This window comes from Rhinopithecus roxellana, chromosome 12, assembly GCF_007565055.1.
Source record: "Rhinopithecus roxellana isolate Shanxi Qingling chromosome 12, ASM756505v1, whole genome shotgun sequence".
Taxonomy (NCBI): Eukaryota; Metazoa; Chordata; class Mammalia; order Primates; family Cercopithecidae; genus Rhinopithecus; species Rhinopithecus roxellana.
In genome coordinates, this window is record NC_044560.1 from 70,044,874 (window position 1) to 70,069,034 (window position 24,161).

The window sequence follows — 24,161 nt, forward strand, 5'->3', positions numbered from 1 at the left end:
TAAAATGTAATAATGTAAATTACTATCATCCACTTAGTACAATTCAGAAAATAAATTCCAGGCCAGTACATAACACAATTCAGGGAAAAACAAAAACAACAACAACAACAGAAAAAAACCCCACAGTTTTAACAGTCACTAACTGTGTGGCTTCTCAGAGTAAATGTTTAAAAAATTACCAGCCTCATTTAACTGTCTGTGTGAGGATCCAGGTGGATCCTTTTCTTGTGGCTCAAGAACCTCATTTTCTTTTTCTTAACTAGTCTGAGGGAAATAAACATTCATCAACTCTAATTTATCCTAGATTATTGGGGTGAAGATGGAACCTAAAATAAAAGAAAAAAACTCCCGCCAGGAAAAGAGTTCCTCCAGGAAACTGTCTAAGGTTGACTTAATGAATATTTTCCTAATGTGACTGACACACTAAGCCCAGGGATGTCCTGAGAGAAGCATTCCCATCAAGACATGCCGAGCAGCATAAGAGAAAATTTCAGTTGAATGGCTTTCTGTGAAAGTAGAACAGGCTTACAATAGCTCATGTGAAGAGTGTAGAAAGTCAAAGTGAGCCCACGTCTAGTGTATCATTATCGTTAACAACTGTGTTTCAGGGAGTGCTTGGTATCCAAGAGCTGTTTCAAGCCCCAGGGAGAGCCAAGCTGCTGCAAGGGCTTCAGATAATCATCTACCATCACTACAGATATCCAAGACTAACTTGATGCCCTCTGTTGAGAGTGCCTGAGAATAAAGAATGCAGCTTTGTCGCCTTGAGAAAATTCTTCCAGTAATAGTTCCTTAAAACACCAGTACCTTCAGGGAAACTGCTTTAAGACAGTTGACGCCTTACTCAGGTCCTTTTTCAGATCTCCGTTGGCCTTAGGCCCTCTTACACGTGGAGACCTTGCCCCGCAACATGTCAACACTTTCTAAAAGTGTACCCATGACCCCCACTCATTGGTGTCATTTTTTGAAAGGATATTTGTAAAACTTTTTTGGTAATTATTTGGCTATAAGTGATTCGCTTGATTCGCAATTTGTTACGAGTTCTCAGCAATCACGCATAGATGGAAATTTTGCAGTGAGAAAATCTAAACCTGCAAATTGTTTTCGAATGCAGTGAAGTTTTAATGAACAATAAATATTAAGTTGGCATGACAGCACATCATGTAGGTATTTAATCGATTTCTTAAAATCCATTCTGTGGTTTTCTTTTTGGCATTTTGGAGTCATTTTTAGCATGATAATCTTATACTATATCTTTGGCGAATATTTGATCCAGTCTTGGTACTCTCAATGGTAGCAGTGTATCATGAAAAATAATGTTTGTTAGATCTTCATGGTAGATTTCTAGTAGAATTTTTGTAGGTTTCCTTCTTGCAAAGCAAGTCTCATATTGTGGTTCATTTACCATTAAGGTCCAGAAATATCCTGAATTGGACAACTATCGGGGTAGTTACACCATATAGGATGTAGTATTACCCCAGGCAAGTATGACCCAAGGACAAGTACAATTTGGGCTCCACCTGCAACTACTTAGGTGCTCCCTAGAGAAAGATCACAATAAATTGAAGTTACTGAGGAGGGAAAGGAGATGCAGAGAAAATAGCTTTCTTTTCAGTTTTCATTTCTGGGACTCAAGATTTCCCGTTCTATTTCAATTTCTTTCCTACACAGTGTCATTTTTCCTACCTATGTCTCAAAAGAATTGCCAGTGGCATATTGGGCTAACACAGTAAACACACACAGATGCAGCAGGTGAAAGACCTATTCCACTGTGTTCCTTCCCTCTCCTAGCCTTGCCTTCCCCCAGAAGAACATGGATTACTGACTTAGTTGAGATGTTTGCTTGCACACCTCTGCATGTACGCTGAGCTATATGCATGTATATTCACAAATGAGTACTCTTGGTGTTTTCCTGTTGGGATTCATCCTCCCTGGATGGCAGGTGAGGCTGTAAACCTTGCATCAAACTCACCAAAAATCCTCTTTGCCCATCTCTCTCTCCTTTCCTGGCTCCTGGCCCCAACCCTCTGTGGGTCATTAAAGCAAATTTGCATCACCTTGTCATTGAGAAATCTTAATTTCTGAATGCTTTCTATGAAACTGCAAAAATATCACTACCCAGGGTAAACGCTATTTATTTCATTTTGTTCATATTCCTTGCACTGATGTATTTCTAACATCAGAATGTTTTCTCCTGTTCGATGGTGATTTATGTTTGTATATATGTATGTGTACACATCTCTGCATGTGTGTGTAGTTTGTGTGTGTGTTTACCATGGTCTAGCCCACTTAATATTTCTATTCTTTCACATTTTCAAAATTAACGATATTTGTGTAAAGGATAAACTCTCCATTTTAAGGAGCCCTTTTTCTTTCTTAAATCATGTGTGGAATGCACCTTTTGGCTCTTTCCTGTGTAAATAATGTGTAAAATAATCAAAGCACCATCACGACTTGACAGCTCAGGCCTTTGATAAATAGGGCTTTATGTGGGATTATCATATGACATTTCCAAACTAAATTATATTTGAGTCATATAGGGTACTATTGCATTATCATCCCTCATGTAAAATTTGTACATCTTACAAGGAGTGGAAGAAAATAAAGGGATCTGAATTTGGATGCCCTTTATTTTGAACATGAACTCTTAAAAATTAAAAAATAAAGTCATTTATTTAACATTTCCCTGACTGCCCATCTAAGATTTCTGAACTTCTGAAGGGTATCTTATGTGCAGTATTGTCTCTTGGATTCTATTACTTCCCATACTTAAAATTAGCATGTTCAGAAATCCTTGAAGATGAGCTAATCTACCACTCTCTTTACAGATGAGGGAACTAAGCAGAACCAGAAACACATTTCAAATCTCCCTACTCCTTGCACAGTGTTTTCACCTAACCTATGGCTTGCCTAGATAACCATATACACAGATAAGATGTAGTCAAAAATCAAGATGATAACAGGTAGGCAAATCAAAGATATTCTAAATGTGAAATATTGGCTTCCAAAAGATTTACTTACATACATACTTAACCATTTTGGAAAACATTATACCACTCAAGTCAGAAAATGTTTTTCTCTATTAAATTCAAAATGATTTTCTCCCTTTATGCTATTACTCGATAATTTCTTAGGATTTATAATAAAGAAAGACAGGTATGGTTCTTCAGTCTCCCTTTCTTAAGTCAGAGCTCTCAGAAGAGTGTGATGTGGGTTCTTCAGCACCCTTCTCCTATGTTTCCCAGTAGCCTTGCAACTTCTGCAGCCAAATCTGTCGGCCCCTACCCTGTTCTGCTTGTTTCTGAGAGAGGAGTTAGAGAAATGAAGAATTCACCATCACCTCAAATAATGCACAGGCTCATAGTAAATTATGTGCATTGAATTTTTATATGTCACATCACATTTTAAATGTTCTTTCAAGACTACATTCTAGTTGGAGGGTCCTTGTGTATCATTCCTCTGTAAATAGAATGCTATCCAACCAACTGTACATTTGAAAGTGTTAATATTCCAACAGGTAAGACTGCTAGATAGTATAGCGGTAAGAACTACTGTACTATGATGCAGAATAAAATTCTATCCGTTACCCAAACCCACTCTATAGTTCATCTGATCCCATAGCTGACATATACAGAATCATCTATATCATTAAAGCAAGGTAGTTTGACTTATAACAAAATATAAAATATACCAAAGGATGATAGTCTTTATCAGCTCCAATAGAAAGTAATGTCTGAAACAGCATAATCAACATCTGTCAAGAAAGTATTTAAATAGTTATCAAGCAGAAATTATTCATGAGTTCCGGGGATTTCTTTTTTTAAGTCTTTGGTGTGGGCTAATATTCCAAGCAGCAAAATGATTATAAGACAAAATACTGGGGGAAAAGAAAAGTGTTGCAACTTCTTTCTTTGGTAATTCATAAATACCAGCATTGACATTTCTAAATTCTCAAAGTTCTCATTACTTTGATTAAAAAAGTCACAACCCCTACATAGCAAATGGCATAATTGCCAAACCAAAAATCCATCATAAAGACACACCAACTTATGGTGGAAATTTGTGACCAAAAGGAATAAAACAGGCAGGTACCATGACAACTTAAAGTACCAAAACAACAACAAAGAGAAATCCGGTCGCATTTTCTTTTGGCTTTATGTGCTGCTTCTAAATATGCAAAACAGTTAGCATGGTAGGTGTTTCTCCAGTACATTAGCACTGAGGTAACCAAACATGGTTAAATAAGGGGGCACCTATTTTATCAGACTTCACATGAATGTTTTAGATTATTTTGTTAAACATTCAAACTAAATGACTGAGACTATATTCACACTGTTTACACAGCAGTAACTGTAATTTGTCAAATGCTAAATTTCTCCTGAACTAGCTCAGAATATTGTGTTCAATTGGAGAAACTTTCTTTATAATCAGTTATTTTCAGAAAATTAAAAATATTTAGGAGCCAGCACCAGGGCTTTCTCCCAAGTGATCTTTAACAAAATCAAATCTTTCAGACGTGGAACTGCACCAGCAGAAAACCCTCTCATGTTCATAATCATGTGCAGATGCAAATATCTTTCTCACTCTAATGAAATAATGATACTCAATTTTCTGCAGTTTTATTGACAAATAATAAGAAAGATGTCTAAATGGGTGTGGCAGGGTGAGGGTTAAATCTGATTGTAATTAGATTGCAGTATGCATGGTCATGTGGTTAATAGTAAATTTTCCTTGATTAACTGGTCCTGTTTGTTAAGAGCTCCTATTAACATTAGTGCTCTCTGTGTTGGCTGTAGAGACACACCATGGACCAGTGCAAAATTAATGAAGGCAGGTACGCATGCTGATTAGAATGTGGCAGTTTAATAAACTCTTCCAACATTAAATTATTTAATGCATTCATGCTCATGCAGGCTATTCGATGGTCAGCTTGACCACCTATGTGTTAATATTGGGAATTGAAATGCAGAGAGTGGAAGAGATATAGTGGTGTATGAGGTAATTAGCTCTCATGTCTGATAAATGGGGCAATACCTATGTGTGCGCATGTTTTAGCACACCACAAATGGTGCTTTCATTAGCTGGAATCTTCTGTGGAAATTTTTATAAATGTTTTTGTAGCATAAACAGTGGCTCTGATAGCTGTAGCCATCGTCAGCTATTTGAGGCAAATTTTAAGTCAGCTATAAAGTAAGCTTTGTTAAAATAAATGGGTAACAAAAATTAGATGGAAAGCTTATCAATAAACATCTCCAATCTGGACATAATCACTATCATATAGAAAATACTTTATATAAATATAAATGATTTCAAAATATAAAAGCAAATATGTATTAGATTTTGAGCAAGATAATATGACTTTACATTTGTAAGAAGCTCCATAGTTTGCATGTTGCTTCACATGTTATTTAATCCTAATCGTAGACATTTGACTGTTTCCTAATAAGTGGCCAATTAGAGCCTTAAAATCTCACTTCTTGTAACTCAAAGTCCAGAGCTTTCAGCACAGTTCCACAGCAGCCTAAAAAACTAGTATTTGTGAGAATAAACTATTATTTATAAGACAAGTTAATTTTTAACATTAGATGAGCATTCTAGGGACTTAACGTCTCTGCAAACAGGATGCTACTTAGATTTGGTGGAAACACCAAAGAAAAATGTTGTATATTTAACTCTAAGGATAAATAAGTGTTTTTAATGACTTACATTTTACCAAACTCCAAGATACTTTCTGATTGTATTTTAGGTATTCACAAGCACTTTCATAGTGCTTTCATGGAATTCAGTATGCTAACACACAACAATCCAGACTCTGGAACTTGGAGACAGTGTAGAACGTGTTGCAGAAACATGTTGCAACTTCTTTCTTTGATAATTCATAATGCCAGCATTGACATTTCTAAATACTCAAAGTTCTTCTCCTTACTTTAATTCAAAAAGTCACAATGCCTACACAGAAAATGGCATAACTGCTAAACCAAAAATCCATTATAAAGACAAAAAATTGTGTGACCAAAACGAATGAAACAGGCAGGTACCATGACAACTAAAAGTACCAAAACAACAACAAGAACAAAAACCTGGTCACACTTTCTTTTGGTTTTTATGTGCTACACCTTCAGTGAGGTCACCAAATCTAAGTTTACTGAATCAGAAGACTGCCCACTGTTAAAGTAAGCCCGAGAGGCTGGCTTCATGGATTTTTCAGTCTGGAGATTTCTACAAAAAAGAAAGATTCTTTTGCCATTGCCATCTTGAGTTCTCCCATTCTTAGAATGATAGCTAAAATAAGAAGAGAAAGAGAAAATTATTCTCGCCCTAGCAAAATCAAAGAAGAATAATGAGGAAGCCTAGAAAGACTAATGCGCAGAAGGGCCAGGATAGCAGATTTGACTTTCAGTCCTGGACATCCTTAGGAACTGGCAGTGTGACTTTGAGCAATCAGTTAACTTCTCTGGGCCTTGATCTTTTCATATGTAATTTAGGGAACTGGAGAAAGTGAACTCAAGTTCCTCATATCTCAACAGGGCTTTCTAATTGTTTCTTACCAGGAGAAAAGATACCAATGATCTTTTTCAGACACCTCCCTGAGGACTAAAAGGAGCCACGAAATTCTATGGCAGACAGAAACACCACCTTTGAATAGCATACTCTGCAATTTCCCTCCTTCTAAGGGCTTGAGTGGTAATTTTGGGTCTTGTCTGGCCTCTGATAGCTCTATGGGCTCTAGCCAGCCCGGATGGTCTGATTGAATTCCTACTGTTGTTTTTATTTGACTCTGGCTAGCTTCAAAGGATACTGTAGTCATGAATTAACATTGTCCCCTTGGTAAGCAATTATAATGTTGGTTGCAGTATCATTGATGCTTGTCCTTACTGCTTCCTTTGGACAATGTAGACGGTTATTGATGTTTGGCACTTCTTATAGGTGGTTGGCAGCTATGTGAATACTGTAACTTACAATAGGCTTTTCCATAACACTGCCATGATGTCCATGAATTTGGAAGGATATAAGGACTGCCATCCCACTTTTTGCAGTCATGATATGTGCTGACAAAAATGGGTCATATTTTCCTCTGGATCTAGCAGAATATTTGTATAATTAGGAATGTAAACAACTCCACTTTTTTGTATAGTTTCAGCCAATGAGCATTATGGAAAAATCAGTTTTCTATCCAACTTACTTATCCCAAAGAAAAAGTATAGACTCTCAAAAGAGCTCAAACAAGGCTTAGTCTTTACTTCTTACTTTCGACCTTTGGCTGCTTTAAAAACTAAGCATAATAAAGCATTTTAGCTGAACACTGGAAGTGGGAGAAGGATACTCCCCAAAGAAGACAAGGGTATTAAGCATTGAAAATGGCATGATTTGATGGCCAGGGTAACAAAATGTGGTAAACATGGAAATACAACTATGATATCATGGATTTCTTTAAAAAACCTTAGTTACCTGAGGAAGGTTCAGGTAACTTCCTCAGTAATATCAGTCCCTTTGCATCCTCTAATGCAGTATATTTACTAGTCCTTGAGTATTTTGAATTCCTTTAACCTCATAATGACTCAATGAGATAGAAGCAATTTTTACCCTCCTGTTTTACATATTAGAAAACTGATTCTCAGAAAGTTTAATTAACTTGCCCATGGTCACAGAGGGACAGAGGCAGAGGTAATATTCAAACACAGGGAGTCTTAGTGCTCTCAACTCCTACAACTGTTACATCTAAACTTGCAGACCAATATGGTAGCCATTATGTAGCCACTGAGTAGTGGAAATGTAGCTAGTCTGAATTCAGATGTGCTGTAAGTGTAAAACAAGATTTTGAAGACCTGGTATGAAAAAGAGAATATAAAATATCTCATTGTAGTTACCTTGTATTGATTACATGTTAAAATAATAATGTTTTAAATATTTTAAGTTAAAATATAGTATTAAAATTATTTCACCTGTTCCTTTTTACTTTTTAATGAGCCTACTAGAAAGTTTATATTTATATACATAGTATGTACATATCACATATGATGAATGTATATGTACATACTATATCTGTAATGTTTATATTGAACCGTGCTCCAACTGTATTTGTTTTGTACATTTTCCACCATGGGAATTTTTCATTTGTAGTAAAAATCCCATTGGAATGGAAAAAAGGTATAAAACCATAACTCTGACCAAAAAAGCGCAATGCTCTCAGTATTGGCCATAGAATGATGTGCTTCATGTTAATAACCTGAGGAAGGGTTCAGAATATGACTCTTCAATAGTCATTATAAAACAGAGTTGGCTGTTTTATACTGTTTGCCATAGAACTTTTCTAATTTACAACGGATCATGTTGAAATTTTTTGAACGTTGGAAATTTCTGTCGAGCTGTTGTCCAAACATCAGCATCTATCATGCAGTTCCCACTCTGTGTTGAGATCTTTAAGAGTAGGCATCATGTATTATGTATTGCTTTGTGTCTATCATTTTGTACAAGGAAAGCCCTTGGAGAAGATGATAATAGTAAACAGTGACTCTGGTCTAGACATCACCAGTGAGATTGTGAGTATTAGGGATGAAGAGAAGAGAATCCCTCATGAAGTCTGAAAAAACAACTCATTTCATTCACAATTGTACAAGCAATCTGAAAACCAATATTATCAAGCAGAACATATTTAGGTTACTTTCACAAGGAAGTTTCCCTATGAGAAAAAAATAGTCAAAATTAAATGAATTTCTGTATTTGTTGCTGACTGACCAAATGTGTCTTATAAATAAGATTAATAAGTCAGCAAGCACTAGAAAGAAAATCTTAAAAACCACAGTGAGAAGCTACATCAAAAGCAGAGCCCAGAATTATATACTTGAATATTTACATTGTCATAATCAGAAGATGACACATATGAAAAGCCACAAAGTAATGGGTTGTAAATGTGAATGGACATGGGTAGAAATTAATTAAATACATTAGACTTAAGTACAGCATATGATTCCAGACATGGTAGAGATCCCAGACATTGTAGAAGACTGAAATATGTAAATGTAGGAGGAGAGGTTTAAAACCTTCACTTACAAATTCCAAATTTGTTTGAGAGGCAATTGCATACAATTTTTCAAATAACTGATCAAAAGAGGAATCTAAGTTTAAACTTTTTGAGACAGTAAAAACAACAACAACAAAAATCATTAATGTTTTTTTCCTCACCTCTAACTAAAAACCAGCTGCATTTTAAAACTGAATTTGGCAGGCTCTTGATGGCATACTTTCAGCATGATGTTTTAAAGATTAAACTATGGAGCAATCTTTAAACATTAATGGAGGTTACATGGCAAATTCTGCTCACACAATAGAATCATCGTGTCCATCTTGCCAAATGCATGTCTCAGCCTCTAAGCTAGAGGATAACAAAAAGATATTCTTATTCTTCCTCCTCTTCTTTGAGTTCTAAGAGCACTCTTTAAATGTTTCTGTAGCACATCTAATTCCTCTCTAATACATTTTGCTGGCTTTGGTGTTCAATTTAATTTAAATCAGCAGAATAATGCAAGTGAATCCAGGTTGCTGTAATGTTGCCTTAGGAAGGTCTGATCCATTTGCAGCTAAGGTACACCCAAATTCATTAACATTTATTCAGTAGGCTTCCAGCAGGTGACTTTATGGGAAGAAACAGATGCATCTGAATGTCACCTTACCACACATGTGACTATCACAGATTTTTGTTCTGTCCATATAATATTGCTGCAACCCATTCTAAGGGAATATGGATAATAGCATTAGTTTAATTTATTTTTCAATACACCAATTACACAGAAATGTTCTCTGAGAGGCTTTGACAATTAAATGAATCCAAATTTTGCACAGGCGCAATGGGAATTGACCTCAATGGCTTTCTAAGTGCTAATTACTAAACCTAAATGCAGTATGGCTCAAAGGGCTAAACCACAGAGAAGGCACTCAGAGGTTGTGGGTTCTAATCTCCACACCAGTAGCATGACCCACAGCAAGGCTTCCTAGAACTGAAAAGTAAAAAGATGCAGTCCAGTGTCAGGCACCATAGCAAAAAACAAAAACAAACAAAACAAAAAACCCTGATTTGGGACCTGCAGTCTCAAATGGAGACTCTGTACATTCTGAAAAAAAACTTAGCCCCATTGCCAAAAGGAGCTTTTATCATTGAGCTACAGAGGCTAAACAAACCTAAAACAATTAGTATACAAATAAGGGAAAACTATGAAATGCTGGCAAAGACACAGAGGGAATCCTAGAAGCTCAGAGAATGGAGAGATCATGTGAGCCCTCTAGTTCTGTGGAAACATTTGGGAAGACGTTGCGCTGGATTGGAATGAATGTATAACAAGAGTCAGAGCACCTCACTAGTGCTAGGACCAGCACATCTCTGAGCCATATATTTTCTCCTCTATAAAATAGGAATGATAGCTTCTGGCCTGTAAATGTACAAAATTGTGTGGGGGAAACAAATGAGACCATGAGAACAAAAACATTGTAAACACTACAGAGATCTGAAGTGCTATAAATGTAACAGTTATGTATTATTGGGCTGCTGGATTGGTTTGTGAAAAAAGAGATCTGAAACAGCAGATTCAGCCTTAGTATTCATGTGGTTTGGGGGCAAGAGGCTCTGCCTCCTTGGAGAGCTCCATGAAACATGGCGGGCAAGATGCTGTTGGGGTCTGCGCCCAGAGAGTGCTCCTGCCCAGAAGGAAAATGGCACTGCACCAGTACCCTCCTGCAAATCAATAAAATAAAGCCCACATTAAAGTAAAAAGAGAAGATGAAAAGGAGTGGGAAGAGAAGAAGGAGGAAAGGAGGTAAAGGAGGAAGGAAAGCAAATAATTTAAACCATTAGTGAAGTCTCTGGAAGGATGCTAGAGAGTGAACAGCACTGCCTGCAGCTGAAGACTTCACCCATACCTGCTGAGGCTCCTCCTTAGCTTGGTGTATCCTCCTCTCCTTTCCTGTTCTCTCTTCCTCTCCTGCCCCTTCCCTCCACTATCCTTTTCCTCTCTCTTTCCCACTCCTCACACAAGTTCTCTTCCTAAGTTAGCCCATGGATGAATTTTCTGGCTTCCTGCTACCTCTCCTCACAGTCTTCCTTCCTGTCTTGCAAACAAATTCTGTTCTCTATGTTGCTGTATGTCCTCTCTGATCCAGTCAGTCTGGTCTTTCTTAGTTCCTTCCCATTCTTCTGTCTTCCATTGGCCTGTACAGCCAAACAAGTGCCTAAGGACTGAGCAGCAGAAACAAGATCTGCCTAATAAGGTGAAGGAGAGAAGGCTGTAAATTATGGTAAACAGTAAGAGGAAGATATGCAAAGATCCACTGGATTATGATGGTTAATATTTAGTAGTGCTTACTATGTGCTAGGCATAATTTCAAAAGCTTTACATTTCTTAACTTCTTTAATTTAATTACCAACCCTACAAGATAGCTACGGTTATTATCCCTATTTTATAGAACAAGTCAAGAAAACCCAAAGAAGATAATCAATTTGCCCAAAAGTCATATAGGTTTTAGTCTGGCTGAGGATCTTGAATTCAGCCACTAGAGGGGATGGATGCCTGGGTAAAGGAAATAATCAATGTTCAAAGTATTCAAGTGGGCTTTTAGGACTGGTAGTGAGGGATTTGGAATTTCACGGGTAAAGAGTGTAATGCTTGCCAAATGGGTCATAGCCAACTTCAAGGTAGCTACCACAAGCTTATGACAAAGTATAATATTGTCTAAGGACAAGCCTTCTCTAGGAAATGTTTTCTCAAGGCTGGATTTGTAGGATGAAACATTTTTGAGAAATTAATTTTTATTGACTACCAATTTCATTAGAAATGGGAGATTCAAATGAAACAGAATGAAAATCAAACTAAACTCAATGAAGGCCCATACATTAAACTTTGTCCACACTCTCCAAATGATTACAGATCTGGCAAGATCCTGCTAATCAGTGGCAGCAAAACATCATGCACATTACTGGGGCATGCATATGGGAACAGCATGACTTTTTTATAGGTGCTGCATGAAGGTTGATATGTCATTGCAAAATAGCTCTTGCAATGTTCTCCATCAGCGCTGTATATGTTTGCTAAGATACAAAAGCAATATGAATTTGTTCAACAAGATCAAGTAGTCTTTTTTTTGTAATAGTGACTCCTTTTCTTTTTCTTTTTATTCAGATATTTTCTCTCCAGTTCATGAAGGTTAACACTATATCTGATACTAAGTTTGACTAAAAGAAATCATTTTAACGCATTTAGGCTTTAGGAGAAAATCTTCGGGTACAATACAGGATCCGGTAATTGACTATTATTAGTATTAATAGGAATTACACAGCCAAATCTCACTGCCATGCACTGAAAATTTACCACTTAGGATCAAGCCTCAGTAATCACTGGAATGTGTTGAAGTGTAATTTCTGGTTCACAGACCTCTCAGAAAGGAAAAACAGATATGGGAGTTAAGTTTGGGATAATAGAAAGGAAACTTCTTAGTTTGTACTGCTTAGAATTAGAAATATATAATAAATAATCATATTTTCTTCAAAATGTAGTAATCAATTTGCTATAATTAATAGGATTGAATTAATACATAGGACAAGCAATCATTCTTATAAGGGACTCTTTAATACAGGATCTTTTATGTGCATTTCTTCAAATGAAGGGTACCTCTGGTTGTATTTCTTTCTGACAGAGCCATTTCCTTGCCTTCACATCTCTGTAGTACATATTATTTGAATATCTGGAATATGTATTATTCCCTTGTAAGTAGGTTGTGAAAATTACCAGCCCACACAACTTTTATCAATATGGCTTATGCTAGGTTTTATTCCTGATGTGAAATAGAAGAAAAATTGGCCTTCTTTCCTTTTCACCTGATAAAATTTGTACTTACCTTGAGATAATTTTTTTTAAAGACTGCTGTTAAACAACTACTAATCCATTTTTTAAAACATGGGTAAATTATAAAAAAAGGTAAGCATGGCTTTCCTTATTCTTCCTGTTTAGGCAAGAAATGAGCAGCACATTTTGTGTGTGTATTCTTTTCATTAGTCTGATGCTGTCTGCAGTGATGCCACACACACACTCAAAAAATGCCCTGGCTATTCCACTTCCCTACCTTAGTATCTTTCATATTTTTAAACTTGATTCAACAATCATTCCACACCAGGGTAGGTATCATGACTTTTGAAATCCTCAGTACTTTTCAATAAAAAAGATGAAATAATTTTACATAAGCAAGTTTAAAATGTCAGGAGAACAAAAATGGATCTATTTGAAATCATTTCTAACACAAAATTTGATTTTTGTCAGTGGTGCATGAAAAACAATGAAATAGCCAAGGAAACATTTTGATATTATACATTCTTTTAACAGAGGGTCAGTCTTAGATTTTTAATACTTGGCATCCTAAAATAATATCAATATGTTTAGTTAGAATATAGAATTATTTGTTTGCTTTAAGTAAAATTAAAAATGGAAGGACTTGAAGCAAAATATGTTAATAAATCTTGTACTGTTTTACTGATATACTTAATGGAGAGCTGTGATTATTAATTTATAATTGTCATACTTTCAAAAACTGCTGTGTAAGAGGTTTCAGAAACATCTGCATGGTGAAACACAGAACCATCCATATCCAATCCACCAATATTTAAACAAACACACTTTGAAGACATGCATTTCTTCTATTCAAAAACTGCAGGTGAGTTTACCAATGCATGCTGGTCACTGGAAATTAGGTCAAAAATATCTCAAAATGGCAATGTTGTACCATTTCTCAGAAACTTAAAAGTGGTGCATATCATCAAGGGGTCTGCAGAAAGAAACACAGTATAAACAAAGCCAACTTTGGATAGAGCATAATTTGTTCTTTAATGTGCTTGACCTCATTGGAAAACATTGTTCTATATTCATATCAGTGTTAGGTTTTTTAATGTTTTATTCTAAACCACGTGTGGATTTATGAAAGTCTTTTTCTTAAGAGCTAAAAAACAAGCATTTTCATTCTATAAGAGGAATGTCCATTGATAACTGTGATTTGCATTTGCAGACTAATATTAAAAGACCAGGATGTTCTACCTCTCTTAAAGTAACTCTTGTTTCAAGAGTCTCCAGAGAACTTATCCCTTAACCTTCACATTGAATGGGTTTTTATATTTTAACAGTTCTAAAAGTGACATGGTCTGTAAGGAGCCCCGGAGTGAAGTGGAATCATTCCTATCAATGATACTTTTGAAAATAGAATGTTTCCCAGATTCCTTGATATATAAATCAGCAGGGAAGTTAGGTGCTCCAGTTGCTTCTGATGAGTTGGAAAAGGTAACCTCCAACCAGAGAGCAAGAAATGTCAGCACAAAGTGCTAAAAGCTATCTTCTCCTGTGAGGTGAATGGAAAGAAAATCCCATTGCACAATTCTAAAGAGTTAAATTTCTTCAAGAGGCAATGGAACAGTTTAGTTTCATCAGATGCCTTTTCTTCTTCCTTCTTGATATATTAATGTTCCTCATATTTTCTTTCCATGTTGCAATACTCTAAAACATTTCTATCCATGTGCTGTGAGTATTGAGAGTGAACTAAGCATAGACTTCAGAATAGCCTCCTTGCCCATTTTCTTCTCCCTTGCCATACTTTGGGCTTTGGTGCCTTGATACGTTTGCAAGAGTCGTCCCCTGAGCTGGGAATGTTTTTCTTCCATATTATAACTATACCTTCTCCCAGGGCCTAATTCAAAGACTTCTTTAGTCAGAGTCCACCTTTTATTTTCAGGTACATTATATGCTTGGCATATGTTTCCTGTGTAATAGACATATATCTGAATGAATGCATATCACTAATTATTTGTACCACTAACAAGCCACCTAACAACATCACTGTGTTTAGATGTCAGTTTTCCCAACTAGCTGGTAAGCACCTAGAAGAACAGATCTCTTTTACTGTGGTGTATATCTTCAGTGCACATGGTAGAGATCCTTGTAGTAAGAAGTCAATGGATGTCTTTTAAATAAAAAGTAGACATGAAATACTATTAGTAGAAGATATGAAGTCTTAGCATAAAAAGTTTCTCCCATTTTGGAGAAACAGCACTGTAACACTAAAGTAATCTCAACTAAGGCAAGATCTCAAAGATTTCACCAAAGTATTGACAATGAAAATAAGATTATATTAAATCAAACTATGACATTTGATAAGCAGGCCTTTAACTCTTTCAAAAAGGAAATATTTGAAGGATATTAACAAATGACCCACATAAATGAGGAAGAGGCAAACTAATGTTTTAAAGATTAATAATGTATGAGTTTTGATTCAAAATGTAAGCTGCCCTTCTCTCTTCCAGGGGCTTAAAATGGAAAAAAAGTAAGTCCTGGGCGTTAAAAACAACTTCTTTAATTCCAAAGAGACTTTCACACAGGAAGTTCAAAGTTAAAAATTGTTCAGTGTTAAAAATTATACCTAATGGTTAGATCACTATTATTGCCATGGGAATCTAGGGGCAGAGAAACCAGGATTTATAGAAAGTCTGAAGTCACACAGATTGTAATCTGACCAAGAGAACAATGTCTGCCTTCCAAATCTTTACTCATTCTCTTGTTCTGGAGCTACATTTTCTATGTCTCTCATGAGGAAATATAATGAGAAATAATTTTTAAAGAACTAATAGTAACCACCAAATTTGAAATTTTCTAGAAACTACTTCCTGTCCATTTCCACTGTCACTGTACTAATTTAAATCTTTTTAAAATAATCAGATTATTATTATTATAGTCTCCAATGGGACTTTCCAATCTCAGTCTCTCCCCTTACCAAATGACCCTCTTACAACTGTGATGTAACTCTCTCCAAGTTATGCAGCCCAAAGATGGTAGCACACCTGACCTCATTTCACCAGTTATTAAGGTCTTATAAAATCTCATTACACCCTAAATAGCTAACCTTATTTTTCTACCATTGAACAGTTTAATATGTAAATCACTTTTCTAATTGTATCAAATACATTAATCTTGACTTTTCAGATCTATTTTAAATGTGTGAAGGCTCACGGAAATGCCAGACACAAAATGGATGCTCAATATACACATGTTAATTGAATGAATAATTGAAAAGATTTTAGAAGTGCTTTTGAGGTACTGGTAAATTGAAGCACTTACAAGCTGCTTTGTAATGTTTCCATCTAGCCCTCTGTATGTAAATATTAATGGGTTCAAGAGTTCTAGGAAAGAAATCAACCGAGGCCCCTTTCCCTTTTCTCATAAGAACAACTGTGCTTTAAAACATTTCTCTAATGAGAACTGCCTCAGACAGAATTCAAAAGATTCTTCCATACTTAAAGGTGTTGAATTTATTTGAACACCAAAAACCTAAAACTCAAGTTTGTCTTCCTATAAGTACTTCAATAAGACAGACCCAATAGATATCAATTTAAGAACAACATCTGGATCTCTTACACCTGCTTAATAGACACAGAGTGACTCCAGAATTTTAAGACAATAAATAAGAAAAAGGATACAAAGTTAGCAAACCCTATGTGCTATAAATTAAAGAGCATAGCTCATTTTTTCATGATGGAGAGGAATTGTGAATATTCTCATAGTAGTCCCATAGCAATTACTTAGAAGATGCAGTCTCTCAGAGGAGAGTTCTTATCCATCTTGTGCATTTGTCTGCAAGTCAGGTATTCATAAATTTCCTGGCTTCATTTCAATCTTAGTTGGGCAAACAAGCATATGTTTTACAATGGACCCTTCTTGTCAACCCTTCAATGATTAGCTCCTTTGTAGTTTGATGATGATCAAATCCAGTGAATGCTACTCTTGGGTTACTCATGAGTCATCTCTTTGAGATTCCCCATCCTGCTCTACCTGCACCCAGCAAGAAAACATCATTTCTTGTGGTCAGTAATCATGACCTCACTTCTTAGGGAAAGAGTAAGAGAAAAACCTACAATTCTTAATAAGCTCATTATGAGCATCATGCAGACACCTGGGCAGCTATTGCCTTTTAATGACCAAGATTCACAATGGCACAAGCAGACAACTGACATTTTGCCTTAGCACATTTTGCCCAGCATCTCTGGCCAGTGATAATTAACCTGAAGGTAAGGAACCAGTCATTTTCTAATACAACAAGGCACCTCTTTCAAAGTTGGGGCTCTTCCTGTTTTAATAATCAAAAGGAAAAGACCTTTGGTACTTAATATTTAAACAAAATGTTTAATATTTACACAGTAAAGTTCTTCTTCTGATATTAAACCAGCATTAAAGCAGGGATGGAAATTGGTTTATAATCTCTGACACTAGGCCTGGAGCCCTGTAGTGTAGTAAACAATGTCACTCTTCAGATGGGCACCACCTGCATTGGGTTCAGAAATGTCAACTGTAATTAAACATTTTATTTCAAGGATAATTCATAGGTTATGTGCATGAAGGACTGCTTTCCGCCATGAGAAATTTCAAAGTACTGGCCTGTGTAAATAAGAAGCAGGTCTTTTTTTATTGCATCTTTTTTTTCAAAAAAACCATACGCAAACTGCCTGAGACTTAATTAATATTATTCTTAAACATATCCTTCATATTTTTCAAAGGATTTTAAAGTAGATTTTATGAAGCTTGACTGGTAATGATGCATCTCTACCTTACCAATTGTTTCCTGAAGCTATAAGCTCTAGCTATAAGTAAGAATACGGTGGGGGAGAGGGGAAGAATATGATTTGCCACATGCTAGCATGGTAAACTAATGGCAGAGTGGGATTGGTTCTCACTAGCCCTACATTTTGCCTTTGGGGTTTTGGTTTTTTTAACTTATGATTTCAATGCAAACTTGAAAATCATTTATACTTTTCAAAAAGAATGACAAGTTATTCACAGGTGTGGGGGTCAATTAGCACCTCTAATAATGCTTCTCAACCTGACGAGAATTTACAGTGAAATTATTCAATTAAGCATGTGTGTTCATGTGTCTCTGTGTGTGTGTCTAAGAAGGGAGTAAGTAATCCTCTGTTTTTCTATATCAATAGCAATTCACTACTGTTCATTGGCAGTAATTCGTTAGAAGCTAATATAATGACTGAGAGACTTATTAATAAAACACACCTTTCCTAGCTCTCCACCTTGATATTCTACATCATTTTTTTTTCTCAAAATAGGGCTTAAGAGGAAAAACCTTAAGTAAAAATGCTCTTAAAGTAAGGAGAAAAGATCTGGGTAAAAGTAGCACTCTTTCATGCATTTAACACAGTCCCTCATAAAGAGTACTCTTTTCTCTATTTGAGGCAACAAGGAAAAAAGATGCTCTGTCACTGTCTCTCACTCACTTTCTCTTCCTTTGCTTTTTGAGTTACTTCATAGCCAAATATTTCATGACATACATCACCTACCAAAGAGAAGGCCTTAGGTACATGAACAAGCTCAAACATTAGGCAAAGGCGTTTGATGGGGAATGCAGAGCCCCGCCTGTATCAGGTGGGCACCTTGCAGAGAAGCCTCTGACTGGGCTAATGGAGCCATGGTCACTGAGGCACCTTTCAAAGATAAAATGTTAGTTGTCAGTGGGAAAAATTGGTTGTCAATAGCAAAATGCAACAGACAAATATTCTTCTAAGTCACCTTTCCAAAATGAGTGTAATATGAGCATTTGTTAAATGAGTTCTGATTATACTTGCTTTAATTAATAATCTTTTCTTTTAGAAATATGATTGCCATAAAAGCTATATAAAAACATGTGAAAAGGAAATGACACATTAAGAGAAAATGCTATAAATCATATACACACAGATTAAAATTACATTTGAATTTAAAAACTGACATATAGAAAAAAATACTTGAAAGAAATATGGCAATGTGTTGGGATGGCAGAGGTATGGGTAATGATTTTCCCATTTTCCAAATGTTTATAATATGATCATATGACTTTAATTATTAAAAGTCTATGTCCAGCAAGAAGATAATTACTTTGGGGAATTAAAAATCCCACAATGCGTTTGTTCATCAAAACACATTAGAAAAGAGGTAGAGAAGAAATTTGGTGAAGGCTTGGATCACACACAATTTGAATTTCTTTGTCTCCGTATCTCTTTATCAACACAAAGAAAACAGTTCAAGAATATTAGCAAAATAGGACAGAGTGGGAGAAGGTAGGAGAAACAGTATTGGAACAGCTAGTCGGTCTGACCCTGGAGCTTCTTTTTAACTAATAGCAGATCATAAGCATTAAATATTTCCTTTATCTTCCTGTTAAAATGGTGTTACCCTGGCGGCAAGAGAGACAAAAGACAAAAGCTTTCTCAGTGTATCCATATTCCTTCCTGGTTAGGAGAGTAGTAAAGGCTGTGTTTTGGTTATGTCTATAGCTATCAAAATAGGATTATCACATGGACAATGTATGTCAGCTGCATAAAACCATGTTAAATTAGACCAGATGTAGATATTAAATTTACCAAGTCATTATAAACTTAGAAAGAATCTGTCTAAAGTCACAAAGCTAGTAAATGACAGAACAGATGAGATGGCACAAATGATCAACTTGATTGTTCCACCAACAATCTAGATGTAAGTACATATACAGATATAGATATAGATGCTATAGATAGGGATATCATCATCTCAATCAATTAACATTTGGTGACTATTTCTCATGTGACTTAGAGTGCAAGGTCTCTCATTTTTCCTTTCAAACTGACATGATTTCCCACTACATCTCTCACCATACTTTCCTCTCTGCAAAATTTCCATGATTGCAAGGGGCCTGCCACAGTGACAATGCCAAAAGCTTTCCGTGTGATAAACCCTATGAGTCAGCCTTGCAGTCTCTAGGGGTGGACAGGTAGAGGGTTCTAGCAGGAGACCTTTTGTGTAAAGAACCAGGTGAAGGGCATGGCAGTCACGGAAGAGTTATTATAAAACAAGATTTTCCCCCTAGAGCTTTCTCCTTTACCTACTGAAATGGAAAAGGCTTAGGAGAAAGAATCCTAAACCACTACACCTGAACAAATAATAGAAATTCATTTAGAACAAATACAATATTAAAAGCTATTTTTTCACTACAAAATTAATTGATTAACTTTTTCCTCTACAAATATATTACTGGAACTTTCTCACTGCACAAACTCTCCAAACAAAATTAATGGTTTTGTTTTGAAAATTAATTTAGATATTAAAAAATTATATTTTCCACCAAGATCTCAGTTACTCAGATTAAATATTAACCAAAAGCTGTCTTCTGCTTAAATAGAATTTAGCCTTTGAAGTGTTTTTATTAATCTCTTCTGATGTAGGTGCTTGAAATTCTATGAGAGTGCCACTGCCGCCCGTTCTGTGCATCACTTACTGTAATTTATTTTCAGAACATAATTCTATTTATAAATGAAAATCCTATTAAAAGAAGACAAGAAAAATTAGTCCTAGACTTTGCATTGGTAGAGTAGAAACAAAATGAGCGGCCTAACCTGAAGTGACATTTACAAATTACCTGTTAATTTAAACCGGGTTGAGGGATGACAGAGTTTAGTCAGACTGACAGGAAGTACCGAAGGAATGACAGTTGGGCCTGGAGTGGCCATAAAGCTCGTGAGGCTGGCATATTTATCTGTGTTCCCCCACTGCCCCACCACCTCCCAGAAAGCTTCCTGCCTAGTAAATAATATATTTTTAAAAATATTTACATTTTTGGCAGACTAGTGAGTAAAGGTTTTACATAGCCGAGGGCTCTCGTCCTTTTTGTTTTGTAAGGGGAGCAAATCAGTGATTAAAAATGGCTTCTGACTTTAGTCATGTGTGTATCCTCCTGCAACCTACTAAAGCCCAAATATAAGTTGTTTTCTTTTTAGGTGTATTTAATGAAGCACGAGGGCCTAACAAGGCTACGAACAACTGAATATGTATACATGGGCATTCACTCCCACCCCAAGGTTTTTAAGAAAGACCTGGAGCTCCTTTTATTTTTCTATTTTTGAAATGTAACATCCAAAACCCTTGTAGATAAAATCTTAAAACAATAATCTTTTAAGAAGGAACTCTAAGAAGGGGCAATACTTGCTTTATACTTGGATTTTTAAATTCAATTTCAATTACTACTAACCAGAATAAATATCTGCTGATATTATATGTATCATGTAACAATTAAAACTCATTTTCACAGAACTTCTATTCCACATTCAATTTACATGGAGCTACATTTCTCTGTCAATGGGCACGTCCTCAGTAACAGTAATATGAGCTACACATATGGATAGACTGAAAATACACACGTGCATATGCGTAGACATATACACAAAACACAAAACACAACACACAATAGTATACCCAATAGTTGGACCTTTCATGAGCAAGACCTCTTCTTGTCTTAAAAAACAAAACTGGCGTTTTTTGTGTTTTTTTTTTATGAGAATATCTTTACCTTCATAAATTGATGATAAAAACATACCAGTTTCATCTTCCTGCATCCTGGTCAAGGCTCCTGTCTTCTTTTGTCTCCTTTCAATGTGTTTATCCATTTGAGAATTCAGCAGATTTCAAGGAATTATTGCACTCTTTCTTCTTGTTTACCCATTCTGGAATTCTATTGACTGTGCAGGGATAATTCTGTCACATAAAAGTAATTGCTGTGAATTATTCACACCCTGATTCTCAGAATCTTCACACAACTTTCAGTAACTATTCTGGACTGGAAAAAAATGTTGAGTTTAAGGCCTATGTCTCTGAATAAATGTTTCATTACATTTGTGGTAAAGGTATCTACCAAAGGCAATGAATCATTAGTGTATTATTTTAGAAGAGTAATGTAACTAAAGAAATAACTTTCTCTTGAAATTTTGATCCAATGTTCTTGATTTCATATCATTTGTTATCTAGCAATAAGGAATAATTTAACCCCTTAATACTAGAATAATCAGAATAATCACAAGAATAATTAGTCTTTCTCAATAAGAAACTGGTTTTGAATAGATAAAAATGTCAAATAGAGTGAAAAAGTTTGAAATACAAGATTCTGATGAAGAGGGTCTGTTGGATAAATGAATCCTTCCTCCCTAGTTCCTCAGCCCAGTTCGGTGAGAGCCTGCCCTGCCTTAAAGGCCTCTCCACACAAATTCCATAACTTCTATTTAGCAAGTTGTTGAAACATAATACAAATTTAAAATAAAGTTCAAAAAGGAGTAACCAAGAGAAATTTTTCAGCTCTGCCTCTCTCCACCCCAGAAGTGCCATAGGAGTATTTCTCCCAATGTAATCTACCACAAAAAAGAAAATCAGAAGCCTCTGTAGTCCTTTTTGGCACATAAAGAAACATACTTGGTACTAAATGCTACTTTTGAGGGTTTCTTTTTTTTCAATCAAGGTTTAGAGATAAATTATAAATTATCTGTGTCTTAGACTCCTCTGTCACATTGCTGTCAAGAAGCATATGCCTGTTTGGACAATCCTGGTTATTTCTACAAGATTTATGAAATGTTACTTTGCTCTAAGATTGATATCCATGTCCTTATTCAGTATATCAAGGGCATATGATAATGATAGCGATCAATGTTATTTTAACACTGCACAAAGGCCAGGGTGTCAAGGCCATCACTTCATTAGACAACAGGACTATTGATTATTAACTAGAGACTGGCTCAAATAGAAATACCTGTACAATCTCTCCATGCCAAAACATTATTGGTGAGTGAGCAGATTATATAATCTGTCAACCAATATGAAAGTCTCTCAAAACTTAGCAGAGTACGAGGAGCATTTGAAAGGGCATTTCACAATGAGCAATAACTTTTTTATGTCCCTTGACCCTCTGCTATCCTCCCTCCTAAAGCTGAAATCATTTTAGACTTGCAACACTGCCTGAGTCCTGACCTTAAAATGCAAATACTCATTTGAAATTGAGGGGAAGGGGATGAGAAAACTAAGGTTCAGGTGAGAGTGGAAGAGAGAGGAAGAAAAGAGGTTACAGGTGTGAAAGGAGACAACCAAGAACTATTTATGCTCTACTTTTCTCAAATCTCAATTCTATGTTCTTAAAAATAGTAGATGTTTTCTAAATATTACAGAGCTAAAGAAAACCACACCGTTTCTCCTTCCTGTCAAGAGATGTATTATTGTTTAGCTGACTTCAATAGTTTTTTACATGCAAATTTATCAGATGCCCATTCTCTTTGTCCTGAGCTATGAGCTATGAAATGTGTGTATGTGCTATGCAAGTGTTAATGAGGCCTCTCTATCCTGGAGTTAAATATTCAGACACTAAGGCAGTTTCTCCATCATGGACCTTGCTTCCTAATCAGCATAATTTCCCCCTTGACCAGCCCTCTATGTGCATACATTTAGAAAAAAAGAAGTGGGTTAAAAGGGGGGCATGACAAAAACAGCCTGTTCAAACCAGTGATTTTAACACTTCCTAATGGAGCTCTAAGAACTCATCCTAAGTAAAGCAAATGGCATGAGGCATGTGGAAAACTGATTAGTGAGGACCAAAGCAGACATTTATTGCCCAGAGGTAGAAAGTCCACTAATCTTCCTGTTAAACCTCTGTTTTCATTTCCTTCTCAACTAACCTCACTCTGGACCAAATACATCACCTGTCTTAAGCCTCCAACTGGTACTGAAATCAAAGAAGTCAAGGGAACAGTTAGTGGAATCTCATGGGAATGTATTTCCCCCATTCGCCCCTGCATTCCCGAAGATCAGTTTGAAGTGCTGAAATGTCAGGGCCCTGGCTCCTTACAGCTTTCACTACATTTTTGCTTTTCAGAAGCAGCCTTAGGAACCCAGATCATGGTCTGGATCCTTCACCAGTGGTCTTGAGCAAGGGAGATGGGACTGACTTTGGTAAATTATTGAGCACATAGAGAAAAATATCTTTAACTATTTGTAACATGAGGATGTGACAGGAGCCTTCACTGTCCCTGGCCAAACAATGATAATGGCACTGGGCTAATAAGACAGAACTCTCTCTGATAAGTGAGAGACCCTAATAATGAACATATTAAAAAAGACTGTCAAAGGTCTTTGAGCAACAGAATAAATAACAGTATTGGATTATAACCCAGAGTATAAAGTAAATACATGTGAGCTCTTATTGCTATAAATAAATGGAGGAGTAAATGAATAAATGAATAAGAAGAGAAAAATCTTCCCCATAGGATTCTAAATAATTTGTGCACACTGCCATCCGGAAGATGGTCCTTAATGCCC